The sequence below is a fragment of the Oryzias latipes genome, chromosome 6 (genome assembly GCF_053564925.1).
Source record: "Oryzias latipes strain Hd-rR chromosome 6, Olatipes_Hd-rR_3.1".
Taxonomy (NCBI): Eukaryota; Metazoa; Chordata; class Actinopteri; order Beloniformes; family Adrianichthyidae; genus Oryzias; species Oryzias latipes.
This window is the reverse complement of record NC_136242.1, coordinates 15,015,981-15,029,544: the sequence shown is the minus strand read 5'-3', so window position 1 is coordinate 15,029,544 and position 13,564 is coordinate 15,015,981. Positions and strand designations below refer to the sequence as shown.

At 35.5% G+C, this 13,564-nt stretch overlaps 14 non-coding genes across 14 annotated transcripts; all 14 read left to right on the top strand.

Moving 5' to 3' along the window:
* The first annotated feature begins 542 nt into the window (after window positions 1-542).
* LOC144992979 (U4 spliceosomal RNA) lies at window positions 543-683 on the top strand. The gene has a single exon (XR_013657008.1). It is a non-coding gene; the product is annotated as a U4 spliceosomal RNA (small nuclear RNA).
* A 713-nt stretch (window positions 684-1,396) lies between these two features.
* On the top strand, window positions 1,397-1,538 carry LOC144992999 (U4 spliceosomal RNA). The gene has a single exon (XR_013657028.1). It is a non-coding gene; the product is annotated as a U4 spliceosomal RNA (small nuclear RNA).
* Window positions 1,539-2,256: 718 nt separating this feature from the next.
* LOC144992962 (U4 spliceosomal RNA) lies at window positions 2,257-2,397 on the top strand. The gene has a single exon (XR_013656990.1). It is a non-coding gene; the product is annotated as a U4 spliceosomal RNA (small nuclear RNA).
* A 720-nt stretch (window positions 2,398-3,117) lies between these two features.
* LOC144992968 (U4 spliceosomal RNA) lies at window positions 3,118-3,258 on the top strand. Its single transcript, XR_013656995.1, has one exon. It is a non-coding gene; the product is annotated as a U4 spliceosomal RNA (small nuclear RNA).
* A 717-nt stretch (window positions 3,259-3,975) lies between these two features.
* Window positions 3,976-4,116, top strand: LOC144992970 (U4 spliceosomal RNA). The gene has a single exon (XR_013656997.1). It is a non-coding gene; the product is annotated as a U4 spliceosomal RNA (small nuclear RNA).
* A 1,449-nt stretch (window positions 4,117-5,565) lies between these two features.
* LOC144992978 (U4 spliceosomal RNA) lies at window positions 5,566-5,706 on the top strand. The gene has a single exon (XR_013657007.1). It is a non-coding gene; the product is annotated as a U4 spliceosomal RNA (small nuclear RNA).
* A 713-nt stretch (window positions 5,707-6,419) lies between these two features.
* LOC144992998 (U4 spliceosomal RNA) lies at window positions 6,420-6,561 on the top strand. The gene has a single exon (XR_013657027.1). It is a non-coding gene; the product is annotated as a U4 spliceosomal RNA (small nuclear RNA).
* Window positions 6,562-7,278: 717 nt separating this feature from the next.
* Window positions 7,279-7,419, top strand: LOC144992977 (U4 spliceosomal RNA). The gene has a single exon (XR_013657006.1). It is a non-coding gene; the product is annotated as a U4 spliceosomal RNA (small nuclear RNA).
* Window positions 7,420-8,135: 716 nt separating this feature from the next.
* Window positions 8,136-8,276, top strand: LOC144992985 (U4 spliceosomal RNA). Its single transcript, XR_013657014.1, has one exon. It is a non-coding gene; the product is annotated as a U4 spliceosomal RNA (small nuclear RNA).
* A 720-nt stretch (window positions 8,277-8,996) lies between these two features.
* On the top strand, window positions 8,997-9,137 carry LOC144992976 (U4 spliceosomal RNA). Its single transcript, XR_013657005.1, has one exon. It is a non-coding gene; the product is annotated as a U4 spliceosomal RNA (small nuclear RNA).
* A 713-nt stretch (window positions 9,138-9,850) lies between these two features.
* On the top strand, window positions 9,851-9,992 carry LOC144992997 (U4 spliceosomal RNA). The gene has a single exon (XR_013657026.1). It is a non-coding gene; the product is annotated as a U4 spliceosomal RNA (small nuclear RNA).
* Window positions 9,993-10,710: 718 nt separating this feature from the next.
* LOC144992961 (U4 spliceosomal RNA) lies at window positions 10,711-10,851 on the top strand. The gene has a single exon (XR_013656989.1). It is a non-coding gene; the product is annotated as a U4 spliceosomal RNA (small nuclear RNA).
* A 1,449-nt stretch (window positions 10,852-12,300) lies between these two features.
* On the top strand, window positions 12,301-12,441 carry LOC144992975 (U4 spliceosomal RNA). The gene has a single exon (XR_013657004.1). It is a non-coding gene; the product is annotated as a U4 spliceosomal RNA (small nuclear RNA).
* A 713-nt stretch (window positions 12,442-13,154) lies between these two features.
* Window positions 13,155-13,296, top strand: LOC111947578 (U4 spliceosomal RNA). Its single transcript, XR_002873458.2, has one exon. It is a non-coding gene; the product is annotated as a U4 spliceosomal RNA (small nuclear RNA).
* Window positions 13,297-13,564: the final 268 nt, after the last annotated feature.

The window sequence follows — 13,564 nt, the reverse complement described above, 5'->3', positions numbered from 1 at the left end:
GAATATAGTCTGGGAATATTGATAAGGTTTTATTCTTGATATGTTTACTTTTCCTGGTTGTTCCTACCTATTGAGATGGAATGTTCAAAGCTTCTGTCTTTGTGGTGCTCTTTGAAAGTCGCACATGACATGTTGTCACTTCTGCTTTCAATTTTGCCCGTGGAAGTACTTGTTTTTTCATAATAATAAGTAAATGTTGTAGTTGTTTAGCTTTTCCTGACAGCTGTTGATAGTGAAAATTAGTTGATTTCCCTAAAAGTATTCTTCTGTCTGTTGTCACGTTCAAGATATAATAGTAGATTAACTTTTTCCATGGTATTATGTTCAACGATTATTCTTTTTTGTTTATTATAATTAATAGAGAATGCTATTTTTTGTAGTTTAGTTATCTGTTTGAAGATCTTGTTGAAATGCATTGATGCAAAATTTGAAAGCGACTGTTGTAGACTCACTAATCTTTGTTGAACTAACTCCCTCACCGACACCATAACAGACAGGTGTAGTCGTGAGAGTGAGTATACTGTGAGCAACTGTGAGTGGTCATCTTTGCGCAGTGGCAGTATCGTAGCCTATGAGGTTTATCCGAGGCGCGATTATTGCTAATTGAAAACTTTACCCAATACCCTGCCTTGACGACTTGAAATATAGTCGGCTATGGCAATTTTTGTTGGTCTCTATGGAGACTGTAATTTTGTTTAATATCATTGACTTTAGCACTGAATGTTTTGCAGATGACGTCACACTAATATTGCAATAAGTTCTAGGCTCTAGTAAGGTGAGATCTCTCCGTAGCCAATGATATTGTATTTTATTGCAATATCTGTACTAAGTTTAACTAAATATGATGTAATGGCCATAAAGAATATAGTCTGGGAATATTGATAAGGTTTTATTCTTGATATGTTTACTTTTCCTGGTTGTTCCTACCTATTGAGATGGAATGTTCAAAGCTTCTGTCTTTGTGGTGCTCTTTGAAAGTCGCACATGACATGTCACTTCTGCTTTCAATTTTGCCCGTGGAAGTACTTGTTTTTTCATAATAATCAGTAAATGTTGTAGTTGTTTAGCTTTTCCTGACAGCTGTTGACAGTGAAAATTAGTTGATTTCCCTAAAAGTATTCTTCTGTCTGTTGTCACGTTCAAGATATAATAGTAGATTGACTTTTTCCATGGGATTATGTTCAACGATTATTCTTTTTTGTTTATTATTAATAGAGAATGCTATTTTTTGTAGTTTAGTTTGCCGTTTGAAGATCTTGTTGAAATGCATTGATGCAAAATTAGAAAGCGACTGTTGTAGACTCACTAATCTTTGTTGAACTAACTCCCTCACCGACACCATAACAGACAGGTGTAGTTGTGAGAGTGAGTCTACTGTGAGCAACTGTGAGTGGACATCTTTGCACAATGGCAGTATCGTAGCCTATGAGGTTTATCCGAGGCGCGATTATTGCTAATTGAAAAACTTTACCCAATACCCTGCCTTGACGACTTGAAATATAGTCGGCAATGGCAATTTTTGTTGGTCTCTATGGAGACTGTAATTTTGTTTAATATCAATGCCTTTAGCACTGAAAGTTTTGCAGATGATTTAACACTAATATTGCAATAAGTTCTAGGCTCTAGTAAGGTGAGATCTCTGCGTAGCCAATGATATTGTATTTTATTAGAAGTATTTGTACTAAGTTTTACTAAATATGATGTAATGGCCATAAAGAATATAGTCTGGGAATATTGATAAGGTTTTATTCTTGATATGTTTACTTTTCCTGGTTGTTCCTACCTATTGAGATGGAATGTTCAAAGCTTCTGTCTTTGTGGTGCTCTTTGAAAGTCGCACATGACATGTCACTTCTGCTTTCAATTTTGCCCGTGGAAGTACTTGTTTTTTCATAATAATCAGTAAATGTTGTAGTTGTTTAGCTTTTCCTGACAGCTGTTGATAGTGAAAATTAGTTGATTTCCCTAAAAGTATTCTTCAGTCTGTTGTCACGTTCAAGATATAATTGTAGATTAACTTTTTCCATGGTATTATGTTCAACGATTATTCTTTTTTGTTTATTATAATTAATAGAGAATGCTATTTTTTGTAGTTTAGTTTGCCGTTTGAAGATCTTGTTGAAATGCATTGATGCAAAATTAAAAAAGCGACTGTTGTAGACTCACTAATCTTTGTTGAACTAACTCCCTCACCGACACCATAACAGACAGGTGTAGTTGTGAGAGTCAGTCTACTGTGAGCAACTGTGAGTGGAAATCTTTGCGCAGTGGCAGTATCGTAGCCTATGAGGTTTATCCGAGGCGCGATTATTGCTAATTGAAAACTTTACCCAATACCCCGCCTTGACGACTTGAAATATAGTCGGCTATGGCAATTTTTGTTGGTCTCTAAGGAGACTGTAATTTTGTTTAATATCAATGACTTTAGCACTGTATGTTTTGCAGATGATGTAACACTAATATTGCAATAAGTTCTAGGCTCTAGGAAGGTGAGATCTCTGCGTAGCCAATGATATTGTATTTTATTAGAAGTATTTGTACTAAGTTTTACTAAATATGATGTAATGGCCATAAAGAATATAGTCTGGGAATATTGATAAGGTTTTATTCTTGATATGTTTACTTTTCCTGGTTGTTCCTACCTATTGAGATGGAATGTTCAAAGCTTCTGTCTTTGTGGTGCTCTTTGAAAGTCGCACATGACATGTTGTCACTTCTGCTTTCAATTTTGCCCGTGGAAGTACTTGTATTTTCAAAATAATCAGTAAATGTTGTAGTTGTTTAGCTTTTCCTGACAGCTGTTGACAGTGAAAATTAGTTGATTTCCCTAAAAGTATTCTTCTGTCTGTTCTCACGTTCAAGATATAATAGTAGATTGACTTTTTCCATGGTATTATGTTCAACGATTATTCTTTTTTGTTTATTATAATTAATAGAGAATGCTATTTTTTGTAGTTTAGTTACCTGTTTGAAGATCTTGTTGAAACGCATTGATGCAAAATTAGAAAGCGACTGTTGTAGACTCACTAATCTTTGTTGAACTAACTCCCTCACCGACACCATAACAGACAGGTGTAGTCGTGAGAGTGAGTCTACTGTGAGCAACTGTGAGTGGACATCTTTGCACAGTGGCAGTATCGTAGCCTATGAGGTTTATCCGAGGCGCGATTATTGCTAATTGAAAACTTTACCCAATACCCCGCCTTGACGACTTGAAATATAGTCGGCAATGGCAATTTTTGTTGGTCTCTATGGAGACTGTAATTTTGTTTAATATCAATGCCTTTAGCACTGAAAGTTTTGCAGATGATTTAACACTAATATTGCAATAAGTTCTAGGCTCTAGTAAGGTGAGATCTCTGCGTAGCCAATGATATTGTATTTTATTAGAAGTATTTGTACTAAGTTTTACTAAATATGATGTAATGGCCAGAAAGAATATAGTCTGGGAATATTGATAAGGTTTTATTCTTGATATGTTTACTTTTCCTGGTTGTTCCTACCTATTGAGATGGAATGTTCAAAGCTTCTGTCTTTGTGGTGCTCTTTGAAAGTCGCACATGACATGTCACTTCTGCTTTCAATTTTGCCCGTGGAAGTACTTGTATTTTCAAAATAATCAGTAAATGTTGTAGTTGTTTAGCTTTTCCTGACAGCTGTTGACAGTGAAAATTAGTTGATTTCCCTAAAAGTATTCTTCTGTCTGTTGTCACGTTCAAGATATAATAGTAGATTGACTTTTTCCATGGGATTATGTTCAACGATTATTCTTTTTTGTTTATTATCATTAATAGAGAATGCTATTTTTTGTAGTTTAGTTACCTGTTTGAATATCTTGTTGAAACGCATTGATGCAAAATTAGAAAGCGACTGTTGTAGACTAACTAATCTTTGTTGAACTAACTCCCTCACCGACACCATAACAGACAGGTGTAGTCGTTAGAGTGAGTCTACTGTGAGCAACTGTGAGTGGACATCTTTGCGCAGTGGCAGTATCGTAGCCTATGAGGTTTATCCGAGGCGCGATTATTGCTAATTGAAAACTTTGCCCAATACCCCGCCTTGACGACTTGAAATATAGTCGGCTATGGCAATTTTTGTTGGTCTCTATGGAGACTGTAATTTTGTTTGATATCAATGACTTTAGCACTGAATGTTTTGCAGATGATGTTACACTAATATTGCAATAAGTTCTAGGCTCCAGTAAGGTGAGATCTCTGCGTAGCCAATGATATTGTATTTTATTAGAAGTATTTGTACTAAGTTTTACTAAATATGATGTAATGGCCATAAAGAATATAGTCTGGGAATATTGATAAGGTTTTATTCTTGATATGTTTACTTTTCCTGGTTGTTCCTACCTATTGAGATGGAATGTTCAAAGCTTCTGTCTTTGTGGTTGTGGTGGACCGAGCAGTAGAAGGCAAGGACAGCAAACAATTTTATCAAAAATATTTAAATTTATTTTTCTAAATGTGTAAATGGGCAAAAATGGGCCCTTAAAAGAGGTCCAAGCAACAAAGTTAACTCAAGTTTTTAAATGTAACAGAGGACAACTGAACAGACAAACCAACATAATTAAACTGACCTTTTTAATTGGAAACACAAGGGAACATATATAGTGGCTGATCAAACCAACTAGACACACAAGGGGGAACTTTAAAGAGACTAAGACAAACCACAGAGAACAAACTAAACTAATGCCCAACATGTGATAAATTAACATACACAATGAATGAAACTAAGGAGCATCAAAATGGAAACTAAAGTAAAGAAACACAAAAAGAGTTCCTTGTCCACTGGGCGATGGTTCAGTCCAATTAGCTGCCTGCTGAATATAAGGCCTCTGCTGACTGGGATGCATTCTTGTGTCAGGCCTGACTTGATTTTCCAGCAGCAGATGGCAGCAGCAGCAACAATGGTTCCCCTTAGCACTGGTAACTCAAACAAACCATCAAATTATAAAAAAGTAAACTGAAGCATGCTAATAAATGTTATCAAATGTGTGTGTTATGTTTGAAAAAGAAATCCAAAGGTATATGCAAAAATAAAGTGAACAGATATGTAGGGTGTGGTGCAGGATGTTACTGCCCTGATGGGGTGGCAGTGTAGGCAGCCACCACAGTGGTGCTCTTTGAAAGTCGCACATGACATGTTGTCACTTCTGCTTTCAATTTTGCCCGTGGAAGTACTTGTTTTTTCATAATAATCAGTAAATGTTGTAGTTGTTTAGCTTTTCCTGACAGCTGTTGATAGTGAAAATTAGTTGATTTCCCTAAAAGTATTCTTCTGTCTGTTGTCACGTTCAAGATATAATAGTAGATTAACTTTTTCCATGGTATTATGTTCAACGATTATTCTTTTTTGTTTATTATAATTAATAGAGAATGCTATTTTTTGTAGTTTAGTTATCTGTTTGAAGATCTTGTTGAAATGCATTGATGCAAAATTTGAAAGCGACTGTTGTAGACTCACTAATCTTTGTTGAACTAACTCCCTCACCGACACCATAACAGACAGGTGTAGTCGTGAGAGTGAGTATACTGTGAGCAACTGTGAGTGGTCATCTTTGCGCAGTGGCAGTATCGTAGCCTATGAGGTTTATCCGAGGCGCGATTATTGCTAATTGAAAACTTTACCCAATACCCTGCCTTGACGACTTGAAATATAGTCGGCTATGGCAATTTTTGTTGGTCTCTATGGAGACTGTAATTTTGTTTAATATCATTGACTTTAGCACTGAATGTTTTGCAGATGACGTCACACTAATATTGCAATAAGTTCTAGGCTCTAGTAAGGTGAGATCTCTCCGTAGCCAATGATATTGTATTTTATTGCAATATCTGTACTAAGTTTAACTAAATATGATGTAATGGCCATAAAGAATATAGTCTGGGAATATTGATAAGGTTTTATTCTTGATATGTTTACTTTTCCTGGTTGTTCCTACCTATTGAGATGGAATGTTCAAAGCTTCTGTCTTTGTGGTGCTCTTTGAAAGTCGCACATGACATGTCACTTCTGCTTTCAATTTTGCCCGTGGAAGTACTTGTTTTTTCATAATAATCAGTAAATGTTGTAGTTGTTTAGCTTTTCCTGACAGCTGTTGACAGTGAAAATTAGTTGATTTCCCTAAAAGTATTCTTCTGTCTGTTGTCACGTTCAAGATATAATAGTAGATTGACTTTTTCCATGGGATTATGTTCAACGATTATTCTTTTTTGTTTATTATTAATAGAGAATGCTATTTTTTGTAGTTTAGTTTGCCGTTTGAAGATCTTGTTGAAATGCATTGATGCAAAATTAGAAAGCGACTGTTGTAGACTCACTAATCTTTGTTGAACTAACTCCCTCACCGACACCATAACAGACAGGTGTAGTTGTGAGAGTGAGTCTACTGTGACCAACTGTGAGTGGACATCTTTGCACAATGGCAGTATCGTAGCCTATGAGGTTTATCCGAGGCGCGATTATTGCTAATTGAAAAACTTTACCCAATACCCTGCCTTGACGACTTGAAATATAGTCGGCAATGGCAATTTTTGTTGGTCTCTATGGAGACTGTAATTTTGTTTAATATCAATGCCTTTAGCACTGAAAGTTTTGCAGATGATTTAACACTAATATTGCAATAAGTTCTAGGCTCTAGTAAGGTGAGATCTCTGCGTAGCCAATGATATTGTATTTTATTAGAAGTATTTGTACTAAGTTTTACTAAATATGATGTAATGGCCATAAAGAATATAGTCTGGGAATATTGATAAGGTTTTATTCTTGATATGTTTACTTTTCCTGGTTGTTCCTACCTATTGAGATGGAATGTTCAAAGCTTCTGTCTTTGTGGTGCTCTTTGAAAGTCGCACATGACATGTCACTTCTGCTTTCAATTTTGCCCGTGGAAGTACTTGTATTTTCAAAATAATCAGTAAATGTTGTAGTTGTTTAGCTTTTCCTGACAGCTGTTGACAGTGAAAATTAGTTGATTTCCCTAAAAGTATTCTTCTGTCTGTTGTCACGTTCAAGATATAATAGTAGATTAACTTTTTCCATGGTATTATGTTCAACGATTATTCTTTTTTGTTTATTATAATTAATAGAGAATGCTATTTTTTGTAGTTTAGTTATCTGTTTGAAGATCTTGTTGAAATGCATTGATGCAAAATTTGAAAGCGACTGTTGTAGACTCACTAATCTTTGTTGAACTAACTCCCTCACCGACACCATAACAGACAGGTGTAGTCGTGAGAGTGAGTATACTGTGAGCAACTGTGAGTGGTCATCTTTGCGCAGTGGCAGTATCGTAGCCTATGAGGTTTATCCGAGGCGCGATTATTGCTAATTGAAAACTTTACCCAATACCCTGCCTTGACGACTTGAAATATAGTCGGCTATGGCAATTTTTGTTGGTCTCTATGGAGACTGTAATTTTGTTTAATATCATTGACTTTAGCACTGAATGTTTTGCAGATGACGTCACACTAATATTGCAATAAGTTCTAGGCTCTAGTAAGGTGAGATCTCTCCGTAGCCAATGATATTGTATTTTATTGCAATATCTGTACTAAGTTTAACTAAATATGATGTAATGGCCATAAAGAATATAGTCTGGGAATATTGATAAGGTTTTATTCTTGATATGTTTACTTTTCCTGGTTGTTCCTACCTATTGAGATGGAATGTTCAAAGCTTCTGTCTTTGTGGTGCTCTTTGAAAGTCGCACATGACATGTCACTTCTGCTTTCAATTTTGCCCGTGGAAGTACTTGTATTTTCAAAATAATCAGTAAATGTTGTAGTTGTTTAGCTTTTCCTGACAGCTGTTGACAGTGAAAATTAGTTGATTTCCCTAAAAGTATTCTTCTGTCTGTTGTCACGTTCAAGATATAATAGTAGATTGACTTTTTCCATGGGATTATGTTCAACGATTATTCTTTTTTGTTTATTATCATTAATAGAGAATGCTATTTTTTGTAGTTTAGTTACCTGTTTGAAGATCTTGTTGAAACGCATTGATGCAAAATTAGAAAGCGACTGTTGTAGACTCACTAATCTTTGTTGAACTAACTCCCTCACCGACACCATAACAGACAGGTGTAGTCGTTAGAGTGAGTCTACTGTGAGCAACTGTGAGTGGACATCTTTGCGCAGTGGCAGTATCGTAGCCTATGAGGTTTATCTGAGGCGCGATTATTGCTAATTGAAAACTTTGCCCAATACCCCGCCTTGACGACTTGAAATATAGTCGGCTATGGCAATTTTTGTTGGTCTCTATGGAGACTGTAATTTTGTTTGATATCAATGCCTTTAGCACTGAATGTTTTGCAGATGATGTTACACTAATATTGCAATAAGTTCTAGGCTCCAGTAAGGTGAGATCTCTGCATAGCCAATGATATTGTATTTTATTAGAAGTATTTGTACTAAGTTTTACTAAATATGATGTAATGGCCATAAAGAATATAGTCTGGGAATATTGATAAGGTTTTATTCTTGATATGTTTACTTTTCCTGGTTGTTCCTACCTATTGAGATGGAATGTTCAAAGCTTCTGTCTTTGTGGTGCTCTTTGAAAGTCGCACATGACATGTTGTCACTTCTGCTTTCAATTTTGCCCGTGGAAGTACTTGTTTTTTCATAATAATAAGTAAATGTTGTAGTTGTTTAGCTTTTCCTGACAGCTGTTGATAGTGAAAATTAGTTGATTTCCCTAAAAGTATTCTTCTGTCTGTTGTCACGTTCAAGATATAATAGTAGATTAACTTTTTCCATGGTATTATGTTCAACGATTATTCTTTTTTGTTTATTATAATTAATAGAGAATGCTATTTTTTGTAGTTTAGTTATCTGTTTGAAGATCTTGTTGAAATGCATTGATGCAAAATTTGAAAGCGACTGTTGTAGACTCACTAATCTTTGTTGAACTAACTCCCTCACCGACACCATAACAGACAGGTGTAGTCGTGAGAGTGAGTATACTGTGAGCAACTGTGAGTGGTCATCTTTGCGCAGTGGCAGTATCGTAGCCTATGAGGTTTATCCGAGGCGCGATTATTGCTAATTGAAAACTTTACCCAATACCCTGCCTTGACGACTTGAAATATAGTCGGCTATGGCAATTTTTGTTGGTCTCTATGGAGACTGTAATTTTGTTTAATATCATTGACTTTAGCACTGAATGTTTTGCAGATGACGTCACACTAATATTGCAATAAGTTCTAGGCTCTAGTAAGGTGAGATCTCTCCGTAGCCAATGATATTGTATTTTATTGCAATATCTGTACTAAGTTTAACTAAATATGATGTAATGGCCATAAAGAATATAGTCTGGGAATATTGATAAGGTTTTATTCTTGATATGTTTACTTTTCCTGGTTGTTCCTACCTATTGAGATGGAATGTTCAAAGCTTCTGTCTTTGTGGTGCTCTTTGAAAGTCGCACATGACATGTCACTTCTGCTTTCAATTTTGCCCGTGGAAGTACTTGTTTTTTCATAATAATCAGTAAATGTTGTAGTTGTTTAGCTTTTCCTGACAGCTGTTGACAGTGAAAATTAGTTGATTTCCCTAAAAGTATTCTTCTGTCTGTTGTCACGTTCAAGATATAATAGTAGATTGACTTTTTCCATGGGATTATGTTCAACGATTATTCTTTTTTGTTTATTATTAATAGAGAATGCTATTTTTTGTAGTTTAGTTTGCCGTTTGAAGATCTTGTTGAAATGCATTGATGCAAAATTAGAAAGCGACTGTTGTAGACTCACTAATCTTTGTTGAACTAACTCCCTCACCGACACCATAACAGACAGGTGTAGTTGTGAGAGTGAGTCTACTGTGAGCAACTGTGAGTGGACATCTTTGCACAATGGCAGTATCGTAGCCTATGAGGTTTATCCGAGGCGCGATTATTGCTAATTGAAAAACTTTACCCAATACCCTGCCTTGACGACTTGAAATATAGTCGGCAATGGCAATTTTTGTTGGTCTCTATGGAGACTGTAATTTTGTTTAATATCAATGCCTTTAGCACTGAAAGTTTTGCAGATGATTTAACACTAATATTGCAATAAGTTCTAGGCTCTAGTAAGGTGAGATCTCTGCGTAGCCAATGATATTGTATTTTATTAGAAGTATTTGTACTAAGTTTTACTAAATATGATGTAATGGCCATAAAGAATATAGTCTGGGAATATTGATAAGGTTTTATTCTTGATATGTTTACTTTTCCTGGTTGTTCCTACCTATTGAGATGGAATGTTCAAAGCTTCTGTCTTTGTGGTGCTCTTTGAAAGTCGCACATGACATGTCACTTCTGCTTTCAATTTTGCCCGTGGAAGTACTTGTTTTTTCATAATAATCAGTAAATGTTGTAGTTGTTTAGCTTTTCCTGACAGCTGTTGATAGTGAAAATTAGTTGATTTCCCTAAAAGTATTCTTCAGTCTGTTGTCACGTTCAAGATATAATTGTAGATTAACTTTTTCCATGGTATTATGTTCAACGATTATTCTTTTTTGTTTATTATAATTAATAGAGAATGCTATTTTTTGTAGTTTAGTTTGCCGTTTGAAGATCTTGTTGAAATGCATTGATGCAAAATTAAAAAAGCGACTGTTGTAGACTCACTAATCTTTGTTGAACTAACTCCCTCACCGACACCATAACAGACAGGTGTAGTTGTGAGAGTCAGTCTACTGTGAGCAACTGTGAGTGGACATCTTTGCGCAGTGGCAGTATCGTAGCCTATGAGGTTTATCCGAGGCGCGATTATTGCTAATTGAAAACTTTACCCAATACCCCGCCTTGACGACTTGAAATATAGTCGGCTATGGCAATTTTTGTTGGTCTCTAAGGAGACTGTAATTTTGTTTAATATCAATGACTTTAGCACTGTATGTTTTGCAGATGATGTAACACTAATATTGCAATAAGTTCTAGGCTCTAGGAAGGTGAGATCTCTGCGTAGCCAATGATATTGTATTTTATTAGAAGTATTTGTACTAAGTTTTACTAAATATGATGTAATGGCCATAAAGAATATAGTCTGGGAATATTGATAAGGTTTTATTCTTGATATGTTTACTTTTCCTGGTTGTTCCTACCTATTGAGATGGAATGTTCAAAGCTTCTGTCTTTGTGGTTGTGGTGGACCGAGCAGTAGAAGGCAAGGACATCAAACAATTTTATCAAAAATATTTAAATTTATTTTTCTAAATGTGTAAATGGGCAAAAATGGGCCCTTAAAAGAGGTCCAAGCAACAAAGTTAACTCAAGTTTTTAAATGTAACAGAGGACAACTGAACAGACAAACCAACATAATTAAACTGACCTTTTTAATTGGAAACACAAGGGAACATATATAGTGGCTGATCAAACCAACTAGACACACAAGGGGGAACTTTAAAGAGACTAAGACAAACCACAGAGAACAAACTAAACTAATGCCCAACATGTGATAAATTAACATACACAATGAATGAAACTAAGGAGCATCAAAATGGAAACTAAAGTAAAGAAACACAAAAAGAGTTCCTTGTCCACTGGGCGATGGTTCAGTCCAATTAGCTGCCTGCTGAATATAAGGCCTCTGCTGACTGGGATGCATTCTTGTGTCAGGCCTGACTTGATTTTCCAGCAGCAGATGGCAGCAGCAGCAACAATGGTTCCCCTTAGCACTGGTAACTCAAACAAACCATCAAATTATAAAAAAGTAAACTGAAGCATGCTAATAAATGTTATCAAATGTGTGTGTTATGTTTGAAAAAGAAATCCAAAGGTATATGCAAAAATAAAGTGAACAGATATGTAGGGTGTGGTGCAGGATGTTACTGCCCTGATGGGGTGGCAGTGTAGGCAGCCACCACAGTGGTGCTCTTTGAAAGTCGCACATGACATGTTGTCACTTCTGCTTTCAATTTTGCCCGTGGAAGTACTTGTTTTTTCATAATAATCAGTAAATGTTGTAGTTGTTTAGCTTTTCCTGACAGCTGTTGATAGTGAAAATTAGTTGATTTCCCTAAAAGTATTCTTCTGTCTGTTGTCACGTTCAAGATATAATAGTAGATTAACTTTTTCCATGGTATTATGTTCAACGATTATTCTTTTTTGTTTATTATAATTAATAGAGAATGCTATTTTTTGTAGTTTAGTTATCTGTTTGAAGATCTTGTTGAAATGCATTGATGCAAAATTTGAAAGCGACTGTTGTAGACTCACTAATCTTTGTTGAACTAACTCCCTCACCGACACCATAACAGACAGGTGTAGTCGTGAGAGTGAGTATACTGTGAGCAACTGTGAGTGGTCATCTTTGCGCAGTGGCAGTATCGTAGCCTATGAGGTTTATCCGAGGCGCGATTATTGCTAATTGAAAACTTTACCCAATACCCTGCCTTGACGACTTGAAATATAGTCGGCTATGGCAATTTTTGTTGGTCTCTATGGAGACTGTAATTTTGTTTAATATCATTGACTTTAGCACTGAATGTTTTGCAGATGACGTCACACTAATATTGCAATAAGTTCTAGGCTCTAGTAAGGTGAGATCTCTCCGTAGCCAATGATATTGTATTTTATTGCAATATCTGTACTAAGTTTAACTAAATATGATGTAATGGCCATAAAGAATATAGTCTGGGAATATTGATAAGGTTTTATTCTTGATATGTTTACTTTTCCTGGTTGTTCGTACCTATTGAGATGGAATGTTCAAAGCTTCTGTCTTTGTGGTGCTCTTTGAAAGTCGCACATGACATGTCACTTCTGCTTTCAATTTTGCCCGTGGAAGTACTTGTTTTTTCATAATAATCAGTAAATGTTGTAGTTGTTTAGCTTTTCCTGACAGCTGTTGACAGTGAAAATTAGTTGATTTCCCTAAAAGTATTCTTCTGTCTGTTGTCACGTTCAAGATATAATAGTAGATTGACTTTTTCCATGGGATTATGTTCAACGATTATTCTTTTTTGTTTATTATTAATAGAGAATGCTATTTTTTGTAGTTTAGTTTGCCGTTTGAAGATCTTGTTGAAATGCATTGATGCAAAATTAGAAAGCGACTGTTGTAGACTCACTAATCTTTGTTGAACTAACTCCCTCACCGACACCATAACAGACAGGTGTAGTTGTGAGAGTGAGTCTACTGTGACCAACTGTGAGTGGACATCTTTGCACAATGGCAGTATCGTAGCCTATGAGGTTTATCCGAGGCGCGATTATTGCTAATTGAAAAACTTTACCCAATACCCTGCCTTGACGACTTGAAATATAGTCGGCAATGGCAATTTTTGTTGGTCTCTATGGAGACTGTAATTTTGTTTAATATCAATGCCTTTAGCACTGAAAGTTTTGCAGATGATTTAACACTAATATTGCAATAAGTTCTAGGCTCTAGTAAGGTGAGATCTCTGCGTAGCCAATGATATTGTATTTTATTAGAAGTATTTGTACTAAGTTTTACTAAATATGATGTAATGGCCATAAAGAATATAGTCTGGGAATATTGATAAGGTTTTATTCTTGATATGTTTACTTTTCCTGGTTGTTCCTACCTATTGAGATGGAATGTTCAAAG